Genomic DNA, 17,875 nt, shown 5'->3' with positions numbered 1-17,875 from the left:
AGAGAGAGAGAGAGAGAGACAGCAAGACAATTTTTTTCTTTTTTGAGAGGGAGTCTTGCTCTATCGCCCAGGCTAGAGTGCAGTGGTGCAAACCTGGCTCACTGCAACCTCCGCCTCCTGGGTTCAAGTGATTCTTATGCCAAAGCCTCCTGAGTAGCTGGAATTACAGGCATGCACCACCACGCTCACCTAATTCTTGTGTTTTTAGTAGAGATGGGGTTCACCATGTTGGCCAGGCTGATCTTAAACTCCTGACCTCAAGTGATCACTGGCTTTAGCCTCCCAAAGTGCTGGGATTATAGGTGTAAGCCACCATGGCTGGCTAAATTTTTATATTTTATCACAAATCATTACATTAGATAGAGTGATATGGGCTGCTGTAACAAGTGGTCCCAAAAGAGGTCCCAGTGGCCAAAACTGAAACAATTTCAGAAGAAAACAAAAGTAGTATTAGATTATAACATGAAGTATAGAATAAACATCCATGCATCTATACTGATATAAATAATTGAATAAAGAAATGGGAGAAAGGAGACAACTCTCTCATGAAGAAAAATTTTATGTAATATATTACATAGTTTATCACCAAGGAGGTGGGACATAACTCCCCACTGCTAAGTGTAGGCTACATATAGCGACTTTCTTCCAAAGATACCATATAAGAAGTCAGGGGAGAGTAACTTTTGCAGTGGAGAATCCTGAAAAACATTACCTCATTCACCTCGTCTAATGAACATCACAAGGTAGGCAATGATAAGCTTATTTTATAGTATGTACTCTTGATATAAAATTATGAAAATGGCACCTTCTGTGTTCTTCCTCCCAAAAACTTACAACCACAGTCTAAAGATGAGAAAACTATCAGATAAACCCCAATTTTACAAAACGCATGATCTGTGCTCCTCAAAGCTGTCATGATCATCATTGAAAAAGAAAATCTGAAGACCTGTCACATCAAGAAGAGCCTAAGGAAACATGACAAACAAATGTGATGTGGTATCCTGGATGAGGTCCTGGCACAGAAAAAGGGCACTAAGGAAAAACTAAAGAATGTATAAAGTATGGACTTTAGTTGACATTAGTATATCAATATCAGCTTATTAATTGTAATCAGTGTATCTTACGAGTGTATATTATGGAAGACTGGGCATAGGTATACGGGAAGTCTGTATACTATCTTCTTGATTTTTCTGTAAACCTAAAATAGTGCTAAACAAATAAAGTGGTTTTGCTTTCATTGTTTGTTAATTTTAGAAAATCTCACTGGATGAAATAAACAGTGATTTACGCATAACTGAAAGATTTATTTACCTAGGAAAGAAACTACTCAAAATTCAGCTCAGGGATACCAAGAGATGTTAAGAGATACTAGAGATAAAGTGAGAAGCTCCAATCACATGTCTAATTGAAGTTTTAAAAGGAAAATAAGGAGGGAAAGGGATGAGTGATGAAAGTGAAAAATAGAAAGTCTGGGAATTTTCCAAAACTGATGAAGCTTAAAATTCCTTAGACGTAGGAAGTCTAATAAATATTCAGTAGAAAAAAAATCCATACAACAAGACATATTGTAGGCAAAGAGAGGATCTTAAAAACAGAGAAGAAAAGCCTTATTACCTGTAGGGCAACATGAATTAGAGTAAACAACAACGTCTCAGTCAGAAGACAGTATCATAGTATATTCAAAGTACTATGTGTGAGATACCAACAGTCCAGTCCATAGGTTGCTGCATCAAATCTGCTCCAGTTCTTTTTTACTGTCTTCATATATTAAATGGAAAGATGAGCCTATCTGTTAATGTGATAAAGATCCAGTGCTCCAGTTTGCTATGACAAAGTGCACTGCGAACACACTGTATGAGTTAGGTTGAACAGCTGTAACAAAAAAGATCAAAAATTTCAACAAAGTGGGGTTATTTCATTGATTTTTTTTTTCATTTAATGATCAAAGATAATATTCCAAGTCAGTAGTTCATCTTCCTGTGTGGGGCTTCTTTCACCTGAGTCCCTGAATTGCCCAATACAGGAAAATGGCCGGGCACCCCTAAACCCTTATTAGCAACTCATCTATCAAGGGAAAGGAGAAACAGAACATAAAGAAGATACAACCACTTCTTAAAAGCCTCAGCCTGGAAGGAACACTCATCATTTCCACTTACATATTTTTTGGCAAGAACCAATCACACAGAAACAACTAATTGTAAGAAAGGTTGGAAAATACAATCTAGCTCTGTGGTCAGAAAAAAAAAAGGAAACAATTTTTAAGCAACCAGCAGTGTTTGTAAACACACTCACATACAAGTAAACAAAGAAAATTCTATTTCTATCCATAAGGCAATCTACATTGAGATTTTGAGAGAAAACTTATCTAATTCTGCTGGAGCACAGTTGTACTAGTACATTCAATTTACTTAACAAATTATTTTTAACTCAGTCTGAAGCAACAACAATTATATTACTTCACTGCATTCAGAGTTCTGTAAACAGTAGGTAGGTAGCTGCAAGACTGAAAGCAAAATAATCCCTTCAACACAAAGAATTTCCCCTGAAGACTAATATCTGCCTCTCGTTTTATGAGGCAGAATTGAATTCAACCTCAAAACAGCAGCATTTAATCTTCAAAAATTTCAAATTCAGACTTTATTGGCTCCCTCTTACAATTAAATTGTACAGTCTTTTGGAGTTCTTCATCTTCATACATCACGTGATGATAGTACATTGGACAAAAAAAAGGCTGTCAGTAAACATTTGTAGAGTTGAACTGACTTGATGCCAAGGATCTTCTTAGCTGGTATTTTTGATGTGGGGAACAAATCTGGGATAGTGACTTCCAGAGACTCTTAATCCTTGAGTTCATTCAAAACTAAAGAAAACAGCTCTGGGGAAAGGCTGGTGATTTTTCCTAGCAGGCTGGAACCAGCTGCATGTGCACAGGAAGGGGGTTACCTGAACTAACTGTAGCCTAACCTCTAACAAAAAGCCATAATTGCTATACAGATTTGGGATTCAAACAAGCTACTTAAGCCAAGCTATTTGCACCAGAACTTCAAACACTTTTGTAATCCTGTTGTGTTATGTAGGTGTGTCTTCCAACAAATATTTGTGAGTTGTATTAATACCCATTCATAAGTTCACAGCCCATATGTTCCACCAGGCTTTTGGGCTCCACTAGATTGATATACTTATGTCTTCAAAACTTGAATATCCAAGGCCTGCATACACCAACCCAACATAGCCTCAGCATTTATAAAAAATAGAAGCTTTTGGGTAATTAGGTTCTCCTGTGACTCATACTTCCTTTTCTTCCTGATTTTAAAGTGTAAGTCCATAGCTATAACATTTTCAGCCTACAGTATATTTTAATTAGGTTTATTTTACAAAGAAGTAAACCTTAACCTATAGCTAAAACAATTCATGAAGGCTCCAATAAGTCCTCTGCATGAAGAAAATTTTTAATTATAACAAACTGGGAACAGAAGGAAATTTACTAAAATTGATAAAGAACATCTATTAAAAATACATGAAAGTTAATACTTAGTGGCAAACAATAAAAATATCCCTAGTCTACTCACAAACAAGATTCACATGCCTGCCATTTCTGACTTTACTCAACATTTCAGTGGTCTACCTACCTATACAGTACAATAAAATAAGAAAATAAAACAGAAATATGAGGATATAAAAGGAAGAAACAAAATTGTTGTAATGAATAAAAGGTTTCTAGACAAAAAATTTGCAAATAAAAAATAAGCAATGTCTCCATATACTAGCAATAATCAATTAGAAAATATAAGATCTTTTTTCCCAAAGGTTTCATCTACTATAAGAACAAAAACCCTAACTACCTCAGCACACTAGGCACTGAAGGTACATACCTCAAAATAATAAGAGCCATCTATGACAAACCCACAGCCAGCATCATACTCAGCAGGCAAAAACTGGAACCATTCCCCTTAAGAACTGGAATAAGACAAGAACACCCACTTACACTACTCCTATTCAAAACAGTACTGGAAGTCCTGACCAGAGTGATCAGGCAAGACAAAGAAATAAAGGGCATCCAAATAGGTAAAGAAGAAATCAAACTATCTATTCCTGAAGCTCTGCCAAAAGGCTGCCAACTGATACACAACTTCAGTAACATTTCAGGATACAAAAATCAATGTATAAAAATCAGTAGCCTTTCTATACACCAGTAACAATTGGTATTCACTAACAATTGGTGTTCAGTAACAAATGGTTCAAGCTAAGAGCCAAAACAAGAACACAATCTATTTACAATAGCAACAAAAGTTAAAATATCTAAAAATACATCTGAACAAGGAGATGAAAGAACTCTACAAGGAGAACTAAAACACACTATTGAAAGAAATCAGAGATGACACAAACAAATGGAAAAACATGCCAGGCTCATGGACTGGAAGAAACAATATCATTATTATGGTTATACTGTCCAAACTAATCTACAAATTCAACACTATCCCTATCAAACACTAATGTCATTTTTCACTGAATTAGGAAAAATTATTCTAAAATTGTTATGGACCCAAAAGAGAGTCCAAACAGCCAAAGAACGTGATCAGAGGCATCACATTACCCAACTTCAAACTATATTACAAGACTACAATAAAAAAACAGCATGGTTCTGATACAAAAATAGACACATAGGCCAATATAACAGAATAGGCCCCTGCAATAAAGCCACATACCTAGAGATATCTTATCGTCAGCAAAATCAACAAAAATAAGCAGTGGGGAAAAGACTCCCTATTCAATATGTGATGCCAGAATAGCTGTTGAGTTATATGCAGAAAAACAAAACTGGACCCTTACCTATCACTATAAACAAAAAATAATTCAAGATGGATTAAAGACTTAAGAATACGACTTCAAACTATAAAAATCCTAGAAGACTTCAAAACACCATCCCAGACATCAGCCTTGAGAAATAATTTATGACTAAGTCCTCAAAAGCAACTGCCACAAAAACAAAATTGACGAGTAGAGCCTAATTAAACTAAAGAGTTTCTGCACAGCAAAATAAACTATCAACTGATTAAACGGACAACCTACAAAATGGGTAAAAATTTTTACAAACTGTGAATCCAACTTAAGTCTAACATCCAGAATCAATAAGGAACTTAATAAGCAAAAAAAAGTATTAAATGTGGGCAAAAAAAACATGAACAGACACTTCTCAAAAGAAAACATGCAAGTTACCAACAAAAATATGAAAAAATGTTCAGCATCATTAATCATCAGAGAAAAGCAAATCAATTACGAAGAGATACCATCTTACACCAGTCAAAATGACTTTAATTAAAACATCAAAAAACAGTAAACACTGGCAAGACTGTGAGGAAAGGAAATATTTATATAGTGTTGGTGGGAACGTAAATTGGATCAGTCACTGTGGAAAGCCCTTTGGAGATTTCTCAAAGAACTTATTTTTCTTAATTGAGATGGAATCTCACTCTGTCACCCAGACTGGACTGCAGTGGTGTGATCACAGCTCACCGAAACCTCTGCTAGCCAGGTTCAAGCAATTCTCATGCCTCAGCCTCCAAAGTAGCTGGGACTAAAGATGGTCACCAACATCCCTGGCTAATTTTTTTTATATTTTTAGTAGAAACGGGGTCTTGGCATGTTGGCCAGGCTGTTCTCAAACTCCTGACCTCAGGTGATCCGCCTACCTCGGCTTCCAAAAGTGCTGGGATTATAGGCATGAGCCACCACCCGCACTTGGCCCAGAACTACTATTCAATCCAACAATCCCATTGCTGGGTATATATCAGAAGAAAAATAAATCATTCTACCAAAAAGTCATATTCACTTGTATGTTCATCACAGTAGTGTTCACAAAAGCAAAGACATGGAATCAACCTAGGTCCCCCCCCATCAATCGTGGACTGGATAAAGAAATGTGTGTGTGTGTGTGTGTGTGTGTGTGTGTGTGTGTGTGTCTGTGTGTGTGTATGCACTAAAGAATACGATGCAGCTATAAAAAAGAATGAAATCATGTCCTTTGCACCAGCATGAATGCAGCTGGAGGCCATCATCCTAAGCAAACTAATATAGGAACAGGAAGCCAAATACCACATGTTCTCATTTATAAGTGGGAGCTAAACATTGGGTACTCATGGATATAAACGTGGCAACAACAGACACTGAGGACTACTAGAAAGGGGAAGTAGGAAGGGGACAAGGGTTGAAAAACTATTAGGTACTATGCTCAATACCCAGCTAAGAGGGTCAATGGTACTCCAAACCTCAGCATCACACAATATACCTATGTAACTAATCTGTACCTATACTCAGTGAATCTAAAATTAAAAAGTTGAACATTAAAAAAAAAAACAAATTTGAAAAGGAAAAACAGCAAAAACTTTTTAAAATCCTAAGTATGCCGGGCGCAGTGGCTCGTGTCTATAATCCCAGCACTTTGGGGAGCCAAGGCAAGTGAATCACTTGAGGTCAGGAGTTCGAGACCAGCCTGGCCATCATAGTGAAACCCCAGCCCTACTAAAAATACAAAAATTAGCTGGGCATGGTGGAGCACCCCTGTAATCCCAGCTACTCGGGAAGCTGAGGTGGGATAATCATTTGAACCCAGGAGGTGGAAGTTGCAGTGAGCTGAGATTGTGCCCCTGTACTCCATCCTGGGTGACAAAGTGAGACCCTGTCTCAAAAAAAAAAAAAAAATCCTAAGTATACATCCAACCAAATATATTCAAGATATTCCTACAGAAAATCTTAGTAATAACACAAAACTCATAAGAGAAGGTCTAAATAAATGTATCATGTTTGTGGAGAAAATTCAGTATCATAAAAGTAGTCATTCTACCCAAGGTAACTAATAACTTCAATGCAATTGTAAGCAAAATTTCAACAGCATTTTATAAAACTGATTCTAAAATCTTTACAGAAAATAAAAGGTAAGACAACTAGGACAATTTTGAGTGGAAGAAGAAGAGATGAAGTGGCAATGTCCCATCAATTATCAAGACAATTATTACAAATCTGTAATAAATAGATGTATAACTGCAATATATGCAGGAATAAAAAAACAGACTAATGAAACAAAATAGAGTCTAAGAAAAGATCCACATTTATAGAGTGCTATGGTTTGAATGTGTTCCCCCAGAGTTCATATGTTGAAAACGTAATCCCCAGTGCAACACTGTTGAGAGGTGGGGACTTAAGAGGTGATTAGGTCATGAAGCCTCTGCCTCTATGAATAGATTAACGTCATAATCACAGCAGGGGATTAATTATTGTGGGGGTAGGTTTGTTATAGAGTGAGTTCAGCCCTCTATTGCTTGCTCTCTCTCTGTGTATCTCTCTCTCTTTCTGTCACTTTCTCACTCTTCCTCCTTCACACACACTCTCTGTATCTTTCTCTCTCTCTCTCCCCCTCTCTCTCTCTCTCTCCCTCTCTCTCTCTCTCTCATGCAAGCATGCACACTCATACATGCTGTCTTGCCCTTCTACCTTCCACCAGGGAATGATGTAGCAAGAAGGTCTTGCCAGACACCAGTCTTTTGACCTTGGACTTAGCCTCCAGAACTGTAAGAATAAATATCTGTTCATTATAAATCACACACTCTCAGGTATTCTGTTACAGCAGTGCAAAATAGACCCAGACATAGGGAAACTTGGTATTTGCCAGATGGATGGAAATGACAGTTAAGAAAACAGTACAATAACAATTATTTAAAAATGTAAAACATATTCAAAATTATATTCCAGATGGATTAAAGACCTAAATAAGAAAAGCAAATATTTAACACTTGTAAAAGGAAATATTGGAGAATATAAGAAAGGCTTTCGTAAGTAAAACATAACAAAGACAAGCCTTTAAAAAAAAAAAAAAGACTGATACACTTGACGTTATTAAGATTTTAAATTTCCATATTCAGAAGATATCATAACCACACAAAAAGTGATAAACCATATACTGGGAAAATATATTTGCAACTTATTAACAGATAAAGAATAGTTGCCAGAATAGATAAATAATGTTAACAAATCAATTAAAACTTTTAAAAGCTCACTAGAAAACCACACAAGGCTATGACCAGGAAATTCACAGAGGAAAGCAAGATGCAATTTAAAATGCTGAAAATATCATCTACAACAGTGACAAAAGAAATGCAAATTAAAACTATGGAATACCACTTCATTCTCAAAAAATTGATAAATATTGTAAAGTTTGATATTTTGCAGGATGTATGAAGACAGGAGAGACAGTATTTCTCATATGTGCTGCCAGGAGGGAAAAGTGATACAGTTATTTTATGAAAGGCAATATCTGATAAAACAGAAGAAATAATTTTTAGCCAGCTCTTCCACTTCTAGTTACACATTCTAGAAAACATTCCATTATGTATGCTAAGAAGGGTACACAAGGACGTTAATTACAGTACTGTTTATGAAAACAAAATTAAATTTTAAAAGACCTATATATTATCTTTGGGAATAAAAATATAAATTATACAACTGAATACTACATTGTAATTATTTTTAGTGAACCAATTTTCATGTATTAGCATGGGCAGAACTAAAAGCTATGGTTGAGTGACATAAGTATTAAATGTGGTAGTATAAACATGAATGTCTTAGATTTTTAACCTTTTGTTTGCATGAAATAGTCTAAAATTTACAAAATAATAATCAGCTACTATTTTACACAACATCAGTCACAACAGTCTAAATCTGGGAATTTCCTATTTTCTTCTTGTGAATTAGTCAGTGGCAGAAGCCATAACATTTAACAACAAACTGATAAATAAATTACTTCACTAAATTTCTACTGATAGTTTGTTGATCATCATTAGGATGTATCACAGATACAAGTGAATTTGTAAAATATTGAAGTGATAAAATAATTCTTGTCTACATGGTAAAATGGTCACCCTCCTTTGGACATGTTAAGCAGAACTCTAAATGAAAGTAACCCACAAATTTTCAAGGTTTCAGGCCAAATCTCTGCTACTGAGTCCTAAGAATTTGAGAAAAATGCATTTCCTCTTTGATCCTCAGTGTCATATTCTGTGTAATAAAGGTTTAAACTAGGGAATTCCTAAGAATATTAATACCAGTAACTCGGTGACCTACAATTTGACTTGAGAACAAAAAACTAAACGCAAGATCAAGCACTCCAAGCTCAAGTAAAAAAATAAAAATTAAAATCAGTATACTAATACTTAAAAAGAAAACAACCACTAATTATATAGACATAATGGATTGATTACATTGAAAATTTAAGCCTCATCAACAGCACAAAGCATAATCTATTGATTGTCTGGTTTTTGTACGCTGGTAGCTGGTTAGCAACTCAATTTAGAATATTTGCAAATATACAACTTTCAAAAACCAGGGCTCTTTTTGAAGTCAGATCTGCTACAGGCAAACTAAACATAGCTTCAATTTAACTTCAAGATATGTCCATAACAACTGATTACCCTCAAATCCTTCTATTTTTCTCTCCCAATGGCAAAATGCAAAAGTTTTAAATACCTCTGTAATTATAGTAAACACAGACAACCATCTCCAAAATTGCAGTGTACTATTTGGTGTTCCTAACCTATGGGCTGTCTATAAAGAGCTCTATTAAAGGAGTCCACCTGGGAAGTGGAATGAAACACCAGATGCCAGGTGTTTAAGAGGGAATGCAAGGTTTTCTCTTCTTCTTTTCAATAATAAATGAAAATGGTTTTCTATAGCCATTTGCTAGATTATATAAGGAAAATTTGGAAATCTGTCTGAGATTACATGATATCGAATATTAAATAAAGTTTTCAAATTTAACAATTGGATATGAGAGTATAACGGCTCTCGAAATCCCAGTATCTTGAAGGGTTTTCACCTCCTTGCTGTTCTTTCTAAAACCCCAGAGAAAAAAACCATCTAGAGTAATCCAGAGTCTGAAATATACAACCCATGATTTAAAATATGTTCGGCAGTCATTATTCTTTCTGCATTTACATTTAGTTCACCCTTTTTTTTTTTTTTTGCTATTGTTGTTTAGTGGTTTTTCTTCTCCCTCCTTTCCTGTCATCGGTTAGATGACATGGTTTTTTTTATGGCGTGAAAGCTATTGGTTATATTCTTGTTCTTCTAGTGGTTTTCCTGAATATATATACTGAGCTATGTGTTTCTCTGACAGAGTCTAAATCATTCAATATTATCTTTCCTCCCAACAAACAAAACAATGACCCTGGAACACTTGAACATTTCTCACCCCCATAAAGTTATTCCTATCTAGCTTTTCTTATTTTTAAACACAAGGTGCTATTACTTTTCATAGTCAAAGTGTTCTTTAAATTTACCAACATCTTTTAACTTCCATGCTGTGTTTTTTACATCTTTCCTGTCCCCTCTGGGTACACTTGTCATTATGGTGTCCTTGCTCACTTAAAAAGGGTTTGTTGGGGAAATGCATGTCAGAAAATGTCTTTAGTTTACCCTCACCCTTGAATAATCATTTACCTAGGAATCAGATTTGTAGGTTGTCAGTCATTTTCTCCCTCAGGACTTTGAAGATGTTTACTTCGTATCTTCTAGAATCTATGATTAGATGAGAAGTCTATCGGCCATCTGATTTTCTTGGTACGTAATCTGTCTTTGGGATCAGGTAGTCCTTGAGGTTTTCTCTTTACCCTTGATATTCCGCAGTTTTGCTCTGAGGTGGATTTATTTCATTTAAGTTACTTGAAACTTGAAATGCACTTTCTATCAAAGAATGCATGTCTCTCTTCAACTCAGGAAAATTTTCAGCCAATTTCCCTTCAAATATTGCCTCTGCAAGACTGCACGTTAGTCTCATCTTCTATATAAACAAGATTCTCTAAATTTAACCTCAATATACTTTCATGGCATATGACTTCAGGCCAGCTCCTTTAAAATTCTGTGGCTCAGATAACATGAGAAGGTTTCTAAGATATATGTCTCCAAATCTATATGACCTATAGATTACCCAGAAAAATAACTTACATAAGGAGATTCATAGCAAGGTGCAGCACAGTGACATGACAGAGAAATAGGGAGGAGGAGTCTCTAAAATACTCCTTTCACAGTATTACTGGCAACATAAGAAACCGAAAAATGTTTAGTTGAAAGGAAACTTCATTTTCCAAAATATAAACTTGAGATACAGGGATTAAGGATGAACTCATTTTAAGGTATTGTCAGATATAAGGACTAAACTCAAAATATCCTGAATTTCAGTATAGTATTTTTAATGCTATTTCATATTGCCCTTCAAAAACATTAGAAATATCTAATTTCTATCACATCAAAATCCATGCCTCAGACCATCTTCTGACTCATTAACAGATGGTCTTGACTACCAGGGGACAATAGAGACCTACTGAGCACCACTGGAATAAAGAGGGATTATGAGTAAATTATTTCTCCAACATTGAGCCATACTCAAGCAGACAAATGAGTTATTTACTAACAAAACAAAATGAAATAAAACTATTGGAAATATTGTGAATTAAAAGGCCTATTCAATTGATGAACTGAATATTTGCTCTCTGTATAAGCAAATCCACACTGGTTTTCTGTGGGTGGCTACAAAAATAAATTTTCTACCAATTTCTTAACAACTGCATTTAAGAGCTAATTGGTAGAAATTGATTTAATTAGAAGATCCCTTCTCAGGGCTAAAGGGTTTCTAATCATAAGTACCAGAGAAAACCAATGGCTGATTAAGAAGGAAAAAAAAAGGTAAATCAGGAATGGAGGCAATTATCCAAGCCAGATGAACTATGCCCAGAACATGGTTGTTCTTTAAAAGGAAGAGATACATTGAACCAAACAAGAGTCAGGTGCTACTTTAATCTATCGATTGATCGGTAATTTTAGTATTCCAGTTTGTGCTATATGTTTAGCACCAGACTAGAGGTATTGTGGAAAAAAAGAGAAAAACATATTAGCAGCTAAGCCAACAAACACAATACATTGTATTTTTCTTTACCCCTTCACAGCAAAATGAAAAGGAGAGGTTGCATAAAGGAAGGCATTCCATGTTGTCACCTCTGCATGAGGAAAAGCAGGATGGAACTGGACTTTGCCCCTACATGTATAAAGAAGCTATTCTAAGTCAAATACAGGTCCTCAGTCTAGTAGAGGAGCCCAGAAAGGAGAGAAAGGGCATATTTTAGCTGAGCCAGGAAGGAGGAATCAAATGTAGATAAAGAAGCCTGGATATCTTAAAGTGGAATGGAAAAGTAGCCTTAATCTTGGAAAAGAAAGACTAAGATTGTCAGTGTTTCTGCAGTGGTAAAGAAAGCTTGAGGGCTTATAGAGAAAGGAATATATTTGAAACAATTATCAGGGGATGGAATTAGGCAAATAACAGACAAGAACAAATAGCCGAGCTGATGTACAGCAATCGGGAAGGAAACGTCAGTTTTTGTGGGCCATTTGGGTTTAATTACGAGTCTTTCTTTAACAGCTCTCTACGGTTAGGGCCAGCAAACAAAAGAGGTGCCTCTGAGCGCTTGAGAAAATGATTAACAAGACCAAAAAAAAAAGTCAGGCAGGCTGAATAGATCATCCTGAAGTTGTTGAGCTGTCCTTGGTGAGGAGGGAAGGGATTCTACTGTACAGGCCCAGGGAAAACAAATTTTCAAGACTGAAAATTACAACTTTCAGTGAATTGCTAAGAAAAGGCTAAGAGGCCAGAATTGATGGTCCTGGGGCAAATGGAGCTAAGTAAATGCAGGGCTAACTCCAAAGGTAGCTGGCCAGTGGGGCCAATTTTATTATCCCCAGGGATTTAGAAAACTCAAGTCACCTCTGAGGTGGCAAAAATATGCTTGGATCTGTTTTGGGGTAGGGAAGCCCAACAGAAGTGATTAGGCAGCAGTAACACATAGTCGAAGAGGTTGTACAATGAAGTCCAAGGACGTGAGTACCTCCAGAGTCAAAATGCAACTCAGGCAACAACGCCTTGTGTACTGAGCAGGTTCCAACCCACAGGGAAAGAAGCTGAGCAGCAATTAGCTCCTCAGGCAAGGGAGCAGGGATCAGAACAATGCTTGAATTCCAGCATAGAATATAGCACAAATCAGAAACACAGACAGAAACCAGCTCTAAAGACTGAGCACCCACAATGGGGCCAGGGAGAAAATGCTGAACTGGGAAGACAACTCAGGATTCATTCAAGGCTTTTTAAGCTACAGACCATTTCTCAATTTCATCATGAATCCTACATTATAAAAATATTCTTCAGACTCTGATTAATAATATATGTTTAAGCTTAGTCCTTATCAGCTCAGATTAGGCAGAGCTGGCCACAAATTATAGGGCTCCAATTCTTGTTGCCTAGTGGTTCTCCAACAGAGGCAATTTTGTTCCACAGGGAGCATTTGGCAATGTCTAAAGACATTTATTCTCACAATAGATGTAGGGGTTGTGGGGAGCTACCGACATTTAGCAAGTAGAGGCTAAAAATGCTGCTGATCAGTACAAAATGCGAAGAGTGTAGAGATTGAAAAACTCTGCTCTGTGTAGGGATGGGTCTAGCAGGTACAGGCACCAACAATCAAGTGAGAAAATTGCTATTACATGGTGAGAGTTCATTCATTTACTCAGTCACTGCTTCAGCAAACACAGCATTTATTATGTAGTAGAAGCTGTACTGGGCACTGAGAAGACAATGATGATTAAAAAAATGGTCTGACTCCGAGAAGCTATAAATCCAAAAGGAAAACTTTGACTTTACAGACTTCATTCAGTTTTATACAAAATGCTAGGAGCCAAAAGTTAATTGCTGTTTTCATCTGTTCTTTGCAGAAAAACTTATTCTTAAAGGCAAAATTGGTTGGGGCTTAAAATCATGGTAGATGCCTTCAAAAGATATGGAATATGTCTAACATTTCCAAGGGCACTAACTTGGTTGTGCTTCGTAAGGAAAAGGCCAAAAACAAGAATGTGGGTAGCAGAAGTTACAGATGGGGCCAACTTCGTGAATAAGCCTCATGAATAGTCACCAAAGTTTGGTCACCAACTAGGAAGGGTCACTTTTTAAATGCAGCTTAGAAGAATTTTGGAGGGTATGTTTGGAACTCACTTTGACTTATCTCAAATATAATATGGATTGAAGTTGGATAGAAAGATGATACTTAGATGGAAATTTTAAAAATAAGAATATTATAATGTTGATAGTGGAGTCTGGGTAGGGGGTTCACTGTTAAAATCTTGCAGCTCTTCTCTATGCTTGAAAGTGTTTATAATAAAATGTTGAACAAAATGCAGTTTAACTCCCCACTCCTTGTTTTCAAAAAAATTCAAGACTACACAGTTGGAATCTGTTGGGATGGCAGTTGGCCGATCCTGGGCCTGAGAGTCTGGCCATGGGAGACCCCATCAGCCTGTTACCTTTGCCTCCACGTAGAAAGAAAGTAATCTAAGGATTTGTGCAAGTCTGCATTCCTAGGCGAGTTTGTGTAACTGATGCCAAACCGGGAAGGAAGGCTGTGGAAGGGGCCATGGAGGCCCACTCACCAGCCCCGGGCTGTTGGCCAGAGACGCACTCCCGCTCCTGTCTGTGACCCAGCAGTTGATGGTTAACTGGTATGGCAACATTATATGGCTTTACCGATAAAAAAGTGAAGGCATATCTTTCTCTTCACCCCAATATATTGGATGAATTGGTATCTGAAAGTGTTAGTGATGAGAGAGTAGAGAAATGGTTGAAGAAGAAGAACAACAAATCAGAAGCTGAATCGGCTCCTAAGGAAGTCAGCAGGTACCAAGATACGAATATGCAGGCAGTTGTATATGAACGAAACGGCTACAGAGAACAACGGTTGGACACAGGAGGAGACAACCGGCTACTCCTCTAAGCAGCATCATAAAAATAGTCACGAAAGCTGATGGATTTGCACTGTATATCCTTGGAGAGGGCAATAATAGCTGTGCATATTCACAGCACCCAGAATAAAGGAAGGGAAACCCCGCCGCATCCCTGCTGGGCCCATCAACTAGGGCGCCACCATCTCTGCTGATGTGGCCAAGTCCAGGAAAACACTGCTGCTAGAAGACATCCTTGGGATGAACGATTTCCACCACGTACTGGACTGGAATCAGGGACTCGCATCCAGTCTGTTCTTTGCTTGATTGGTATTCTTGAGCTGTATCGGCACTGGGGCAAAGAAGCCTTCTGTCTTAGTCACCAAGAGGTTGTAACAGCAAATCTTGCCTGGGCTTCAGTAGCAATACGTCAGGTGCAGGTATGCAGAGGCCTTGCCAAACAGACTGAATTGAATGACTTTCTACTCGATGTATCAAAAACATATTTTGATAACATAGTTGCAATAGATTCTCTACTTGAACGCATGGTGATATGTGCAAAAAACCTGGCGAATGCCCTTCGTTGTGCATTTTTCCAAGTAGACCATGAGAACAAGGAGTTATATTCAGACCTTTTTGATATTGGAGAGGAAAAGGAAGGAAAACCTGTCTTCAAGAAGACCAAAGAGATAAGATTTTCAATAGAGAAAGGAATTGCTGGCCACGTAGCAAGAACAGGGGAAGTCCTGAACATTCCAGATGCCTGTGCAGACCCACGCTTTAACAGGGACGTAGACTTGTACACAGGCTACACCACGCGGAACATCCTGTGCGTGCCCATCGTCAGCCAAGGAAGCGTGATCAGTGTTGTGCAAATGGTCAACAAAATAAATGGCAGTGCCTTCTCTAAAACAGATGAAAACAACTTTAAAATGTTTGCCATCTATTGTGCTTTAGCCTTACACTGTGCTAATATGTATCATAGAATTCGTCACTCAGAGTGCATTGACCAGGTAACGATAGAAAAGCTGTCCTACCATAGCATTTGCACTGCAGAACAGTGGGGGCCCCATGTGATTCACCCTTCCCGTGCGTCTCTGCAAAGAAATTGAATTATTCCACTTTGACATTGGTCCTTTCAAAAACATTTGGCCTGGGATTTTTGTCTATATGGTTCATCTGTCCTGTGGGACATCCTGCTTTGAGCTTGAAAAGTTGTGTCGTTTTATTATGTCTGTGAAAAAGAACTACCGGCGAGTTCCCTATCACAACTAGAAGCATGCGGTCACTGTAGCACGCCGCATGTACGCCATACTTCAGAACAACCACACGCTTTTCACAGACCTTGAGCGCAAAGGACTGCTGATTGCATGTCCTTGTCATGGCCTGGACCACAGGGGCTTTAGTAACAGCTACCTGCAGAGGTTCGACCACCCTCTGGCAGCTCTCTACTCCACCTCCACCATGGAGCAACACCACTTCTCCCAGACGGTGCCCATCCTCTAGCTGGAAGGGCACAATATCTTCTCCATGAGCTCCGGTGAATATGAGCAGGTGCTTGAGATCATCCGCAAAGCCATCATTGTCACGGACCTTGCTTTATACTTTGGAAACAGGAAACAGTTGGAGGAGATGTACCAGACCAGATCGCTAAACCTTAATAATCAATCACATAGAGACCGTGTAATTGGTTTGATGATCTTTGTTCTGTGACAAAACTGTGGCCTGTTACAAAATTGATGGCAAATGATATATATGCAGAATTCTGGGCTGAGGGTGATGAAATGAAGAAATTGGGAATACAGCCTATTCCTATGACAGACAGAGACAAGAAGGATGAAGTCCCACAAGGCCAGCTTGAGTTCTACAATGTTGTAGCCATTCCCTGCTATACAACCCTTACCCAGATCCTCCCTCCCACATAGACTCTCCTTAAAGCATGCAGGGATAATCTCAGTCAGTGGGAGAAGGTGATTCGAGGGGAGGAGACTGCAACTTGGATTTCATCCCCCCTCCGTGGCTCAGAAGGCAGCTGCATGTGAAGACTGAGCCCTGATCACCCGACACGCTGTCCTACCCACAGATCCTCATCTTGCTGCTTTGACATTTTTTCCTTTTTTGTGGGGGAAGGGTGGAGGGAACCTACACCTGGTAACTGGGGTGCAGACCTCTTCAAGAAGGTAACATCAAGTAAATAAGTCAAGCAAAGGACTTCCTGCCAGTCTCTTCTGTGAGGCATCATAGACACTGAACAACTAGGACCACACCATTTTCAAAAATCAGCTGGCCAAGTGACTCCATTTGACTTGCAAACCAGCCTTTTCTAATAGGCTGATATTGCTGAAGCCTTAATGGAAATGGACAAAAATTCTTCAGAAGGGGTACTTTTCCATTGTATCTTTCTAATAACAATTGAAAATGGTACTATTATGGTATTGTACTTGGGGTCTGACATCAATGTTGCTTTGATGTTGTTGGTTATAAATAGGAATTTTTACACATTAAAAAAAAATTCAAGACTAAACCATATGTATTTAAATAGAGTATAAAAATGTATCTAGCAAAGCTTAGTTACCTTTTGCTTCAGGAGACAACTGCAATAGGGTACTTGATATATGATCCACAGACCTGAATAATTAGTATCAACTGAGATTTTGTCAAAAACGCAGACTCTTAGAACCCAAGATATTCTCAATCAAACTTTGCATTTTAACATGATCTCTACGTGGTTTATATGCATATTAAAATTGAAAAGAACCTGGGTCATTGAAAAGTTAATGACCAAGCAGACCCAAGTTCTACTTTCATTCACTCATGTTAAAGGATATATAAATTTATCTTCCCTCCTCATCTTTTGACTCATAAAGACAAATTAAGGATAATTGGTAATTATTCCTCAATGGCTAAAGGCTCAGGAAGCCCTTGTACCTAGGATCCATTCCCATCATGGTTTCCTTCAACTTCCATTTATTAGTTGATTTATCAAATACTGGATTCTACCTGCCAAGGATGCCAGCATCCCAGTAGTTGAGACTTGAGATGAAGTTCTGATTTTTGTTAACTGACTGAGAAA

At 37.7% G+C, this 17,875-nt stretch overlaps 1 pseudogene; it reads left to right on the top strand.

Moving 5' to 3' along the window:
- The first annotated feature begins 14,508 nt into the window (after nt 1–14,508).
- Nucleotides 14,509–17,242, top strand: LOC116538795 (annotated as a pseudogene).
- Nucleotides 17,243–17,875: the final 633 nt, after the last annotated feature.

Source organism: Sapajus apella, unplaced genomic scaffold (genome assembly GCF_009761245.1).
Source record: "Sapajus apella isolate SASKATOON/1434 unplaced genomic scaffold, GSC_monkey_1.0 scaffold122, whole genome shotgun sequence".
Lineage (NCBI taxonomy): Eukaryota > Metazoa > Chordata > Mammalia > Primates > Cebidae > Sapajus > Sapajus apella.
This window is presented reverse-complemented; position numbering and strand designations above follow the sequence as displayed.